Raw genomic sequence first — 6000 nt, 5'->3', positions numbered from 1 at the left:
CTACAAGGGAGGAATGTTGAGAGGATCCCTGTTCAAACCAATTCTACTTGCAGATGGCCTTGAAGTAACTCTGGCCAAAATTTGTGTCCTGGTAATACACTGTTTCATCTTGATAATGTCAAGTGTGAGAAGTCTCTGAGGTTCTGCTGATTAGGAGAGAGTCTTCCTCGATGACTTCTTTGACTCCCATGAGCTGAACGTGATTTTCCTCACAGAGATGTAGCTACGAAAAGGGGATCGAGTCCCCTGCTGAAACTCTGTTCCCAGGACTGTGGCTTCTTCAGCTCTCCCAGCATGCCGTGGGACTCATTAATGGCCCGTTTACATCCTGGTGGACTGTTTGAAGTGGTTAAGGTCAAACTGACCATCACTCAAGTCATCATGACTCATGTTTTCATTTCCTTCAGTCAGGATGTCGTCATTTTATGAGCACTGTCCAGGCCAATGACGTATAGAATGACTAGACCGCTCACTGCCCCCTGAGAGACGGCAAATCGCACCTGACTTATTACATAAATACTGTGCATGTTCTGACTGCAACAATTGCTCCTCCAGAAACTTTTTATCGCCATTTTTGCGGGGGAAAAAAAGCAACCATTCCAAGGTCTGTGGGTCTGAGCAGCTGTGAAAGTCCAACTGAATAATTTGAATTGGAGAAAAATTGTTTAAAACATTTGGCATTGTTTCTGTTTTGGCAGAAACATTGATTTCGATCAGCAGTTAAGGGACCATCTAGAATTTACAGGACGCTGGAACAGTGAAGACAAACGCCATATCCAATAAATTTGATAGGAGACAAATGAAGGTTGTGGTGATTATGGTGACACTGCAGTGAATCCCACTGGTGGTATTACGTTTTCTTTTTTTGTGTTAGTTTTTTGTTTTTTTTGGTGTTTGTCTTCACTGTTGCAGCGTCTTGTAAATTGTAGACGGTCCCTTAACCCCACAGCAGGACCAGCTGCTTATAGAAATAAATATTGTTTCTGATGCTTGATAGACACATACTTTTAATAAAAATGAGCTTGTAGCATGTAGTCCACCTCACAGCGATGGGATGCAGGCGCCCTTTGTAAGTTTCTGACGTTTTGTGTAAGAGTTTTTGAGACTGAAAGTCAGCATCTGTCAACTACAAACATGCTTTATTTTTTCTTGTCTGTGAGGCTAAACAACGCTGTGGTCGCCATGACAACATGCCGAGGACAGAGATTTTACTGTCTGCTAACAGTCAAAGCCATAACATAACACATATTGTCCCATCAGTGATGACAAGCAGGCCTTGAAGTCTGTGTATTTACACTGGATTACACAGCGCCCCACTGCTTCTTGCCCCTACCGGAAGTCAGCGCCGATTTGCCATGGCGCCGCTGCTGTCCGCCGAGCAGCGAGCGGTCTAGTAATTCTATACGTCATTGGTCCAGGCTGTCAGGAGTCTGGATCACCCGCCTGATTCAGTGTGATGAACATGTCGGCTCGTTGGTGTGGGAGTATGATTCTCACTTAGGGTGTAAGAGGTCCTGGGTTCAGTTTGCAGGGGAGACCTCAGAGTTAAGGTGGAGAAGCTTCTCTGACTTTGTGTTGGAGGTTTGTCTGATCTCATGTTCATGACCAGCAGCAGCATTTCCACTGTCAACAAGGAGACGGAGCCTGAGAGCTCTCACAAAGTTCCACCTTGGAGCAGTTTCTAAAAAGTAGTGTTTTCAGTGTTTCCAGCACTGTTGTGGTGTAAACAGACACCAGAACACAGTGAGAGTTGAGTGTTTCCTCTTGAAGCCTCTGCAGTGTAAACGGCCTTATTTTCAGGCAGCAGACCAAAACAGTGTTGTCAGACAGAAGAGCTGGAGGACATGGTTCCTGGAGAGAAGCAGAGCTGAGTCCTCCAGTGGTTTCATTTAGGATGTGAGGGACTCAGCAGCACAGCGGCCAGCAGGAGTCATGGCTGTGTGATGCTTCCCCTCCCTCCTGGGTCAAGATTCTCTGCTCATGTTCTGTGTGAAGCAGGAGGTTCAGGCTGGCCACGGATTGGACGGAGGCTGATGGGACTGTCTATAAGGGGAAGACCAATCCAAGGCCGGGGCTCCACTTCTCTCTCTGGCTCCCAGCTGAACTCAGGCAGTGAGAAAATTCTGGTCTGGATGTTTTTTCTCAAAATGAGGATAAATGACATCACTGCATGAAAAGCCAGATATCCGGGTCTGTACATCGTTGTAAACGTGCCTCGTTTGCGACAATGTATGTGCGTCTCCAGGTTCTGCACTTCTCCTTTGCCTGTGGCATTAATTGTTGGTAAGGTGCTCTCTTGTGTGGAGGAGAGGGAGGGGTGAGGGGACGGGGGGTGGGTGGAGCAGGGAAGCGGGGAATACACACCACACCGGAGAGGTGTGAAAAACTGATGAGCACTCCGCCAGCCTGTCCAGCTTCATTCTGAACACCCATTGGATGGAAAGACACAGGGTAACAAAAAACCCTGTGTCCTGATTGGTTAGGAGATCTGTTGCTATTGGTCAACTTCGGCTCATGAATTATCTGAATTCGAAACCCGCCCCCTCATCCCGCCACCCCCCTCCCCACGCTCATCCCCCCCCCCCCCCCCCCCCCCCCCGACCCCCCTCCAGTCATCACCAATAAAAAATAATATGAACCATGTAAATTATGTACAATTATTTCACCTTCATACTTGCCATTAAACAATGAGCCATCCTACAGATCATGAGAATGTATTCAGAGAGACAAAATGTTGCAGACATGTTGAAAAAGAAGAGCTTTTATTAAGCTGAACAAACTCAAGATTCGGAGATCAATACCAGTCAGTGCTTCACAGCTGGAACAGAAAAATAAAGTCTTAGGGACCAGCAATAGTATTCTAACCACATTGTATACAAAACACACAATGTAATGAATTCAATTAAAATATCTTACTCTCTGTCTTCTCTGACGACCATAGGTGAAAGTAAGCCGGAACGCACCGGAACGCCGTGCCGGTAAGAAATATACTGGCCTCTTCTACAGGAACGCTCCGGAACGCCTCTGAAAAGCAACTTTCACTCATGCATACAAAGCGAGCCCTTTCTTTTTTCAAGCAAATTTTACCGGAATAAGTGTAAAATTGATGAATACATAAAACTCATCTCCAGACTACATCTTCTGTGACGTGTTGAACAAGGTTAATGTGCCTGACGAGCACTGGAGCACTCGCTTACCGTGATATGTTGCAGCTTGTAGCGGCAGTCTCTCGCTGTGGCGTAACGTTAATCCAATGTCCACTGTTGTGTGTTTTTTGCAGACAACAGGGTCGTCATTTTTGCAAAATAAACAACATAAAACCACAAGTAATAAATTGTGAGGGTTCACGCGTCGTAAAATATTCTCCATCTCTCTGTCATGCAAGTAGCATCACTCCTTCCACAAACAAGCACATATGGAAGTGAGGTAAACTCAATGCATTCTTTTCATTGGATGGCTGGTTGCCCAGGTGATGTAAGGACCCCTTCCCCCGTCCCCGTCTCAAGAGACAACCAGGACAGGCCAAAAATGCAAAGAAAAATAAAAAAAAAACATTTAACTAAAAACAACATTTATTATATATATATTATACATATTGTTGCGGTCGCAGGCGCCGCTGGGGGCCGCCATACTGTTTGGTGCCGCAAGGCATCATGGGAGGGGATTGTTCGGCCCGTTTCAAGATGTATTTTGTGTTAAAATGTGTTAAAATGTACTTCGTTTTGTTATAGATTTGTTAAGTTATTGTTTTTCTATGTGTTGATGCCGTTTTTCCGGTCTTTTCATGTTAAGTTTCATTTACGTTATGTTGGACCAACAGTTACAGGGGTCGGTGTGAGAGTGACCCGGCCTCTGTGCCGACATTGTTTGATGTGAGCGACATACTCCCAGTATACATTAGTTGTAACAACAACAAAAGCTTCAGTTGAGCTGAAGGGCAGCAGTCCTCGTCGATTGTTGCCTCCGTCGTGAAGAGGCCGCCGTCACAATATGTATTATATTTAAACATCCAAAATAATATTTGAACAATTAAAAAACAAACATCATGCTTTCAAGGATGTCAAAAAGAGCAGGCTTTATCAATATCTGTTTTGTACGATGCTCGCATGCTTTGTGCACAAACTAAAACATTTTTTTGAGTTTCACAGTTCCTGCAAGAATCTTATCTTACTTTCACCACTGCTGACGACTCCGTGCAGCAGACTTCATGGCGTCCTTCTGATCTGCCCTGTCCTGTTGGCTGAGGCGGAAGCTCCTCCGTAGAGTTTCAAAATATGTTTTACAGGCAGCTGTAAATGGCAAAACGAAGATGTTAGAACCCTTTTTTTCGAGGGGGGGGGGGGGGATCTAAACCCATTTTAAACTGGCTACTTACATAAAATTACGTCTGAGTGTACATCGTGAAAATCTGGACTTGCGATGATGGTTTTCACCAAATCTGTAGTCACGGCCTCATTGTGACGCGAGCCCAGTCTGTGAAAACAGATCAGAACTTTCATTCTCCACTCAAAGCAGAATCTTACAGTTGTATAAATCATTTTCAAAAAGTCTCACCCTTGCTCCGGTTCGCAAAGCAAGACGTTTCCTTCCGAGTTGTGAAGCCTACAAACGGTTTCCTAAAAGTACGAGAGAGAAACAGGCATGTCTGTGAGCAAAGATGGAGGACTACATGATATCACTACTTAACGTTGCCATTTGATATCATTGCAGTAAAAATCATCAAAAACATCCTTCAAATTGGTTCATTCTTACCGCAGTTTTCGGACTGTGGGCTCATCTTTTACGCTTCACCACTTGCCCGCAGGAGCAGCTGTTTAGTTTGGCTTCCAGGCCGTCTATTCGCTCCTGCAGCCTGAGCTCCGATGCTGCCACAGTTGTTTCCAGCTTCTCCTCCAGCTTTGCCTCAGTCTGTGAGACCTGACGAGACGGCCTGCTGATAGAGATCCAAATGTTTTTCAGTCTCTGTCGCGGGACTGACCGGAACAAAATCAGCCCGTCCCGATCGAGTTTGTGGCGAGTCGAATGGAAGATAACGCGCAGCCATTGCAGGAACACTTTCCAAAATGATTTGTTTATCTGCGTTTCGCGCAGTTAAGAAGTCTCGCGAGGTTACCATGTGATTGTGACTTCGCATGTGATTGGACGGACCACAGGGACGGACACTGCAATGTAATGACGTAAGCGACGCCGAATATCAAGAAGTAAACAAACATACTGACTCCCTCAGTTGTACAGAGTTTCACTGAGCTCGCAAGATGAACGTCTCCGGGCCCAAGAAGAAAAGGCCTCGTCGCCTCTGTGGGCATTCTGACAATGAGCTCGGCCATAGCACGTATTTTTTGCACAAAAAATTCTATTTTAACAACAGAGTTTGGGGGAAAAAAAATGAAAAGGGCTGGCCCAGACACTGTGAAGGACCCCGTCTTGTCCAATGATGATGTCGGAGGAGGTGAAGAACCGAATAATCATCCATCAGACAACAGCAAGTTACGCAACTTAAAGTTAAGATAGGAAATCCTTTGGAGCGTCCTTCAGAGTGACCCTCCTAGTAACAATGATCTGTTGTTGAAAATGTAAACGTGCAACATAGTACAGATTTATATTTTTAATGTTGTCGAGATGAGAATGGTAATTCTCAATGCCTATGGCCACCGTCATGATCTCCTGCATGTCTTTGTGTGATTTTCTTGAGATGAAACCACAGAGGACCAGAGTATTAATGTTGTCGGTGAGAGAGATGCAGTGGATGGAATACCATCAACTGACCCTTCAGACGGCGGTAAGCTTGCTACACAATTTAACGCTGCATTACATGAATAATAGTGTGTTCAAAAGTAGCACTGTATACTGATGCTAAAAAGCAGAGATGGCAAAAGTACCCCAATTCTTTGAGTGGAAGTAAACGTATCTGTGTAAAAAATTACTTTGGCAAACATGAAAGTGCTGGTCCACATATCTACTCAAGTAAAAGTAAAGAGTACAGGCCCTGAAATGTACTCA

This window comes from Salarias fasciatus (genome assembly GCF_902148845.1).
Source record: "Salarias fasciatus chromosome 23 unlocalized genomic scaffold, fSalaFa1.1 super_scaffold_20, whole genome shotgun sequence".
In the NCBI taxonomy this organism is placed as follows: Eukaryota; Metazoa; Chordata; class Actinopteri; order Blenniiformes; family Blenniidae; genus Salarias; species Salarias fasciatus.
Note: the sequence above shows the minus strand (reverse complement) of the source record.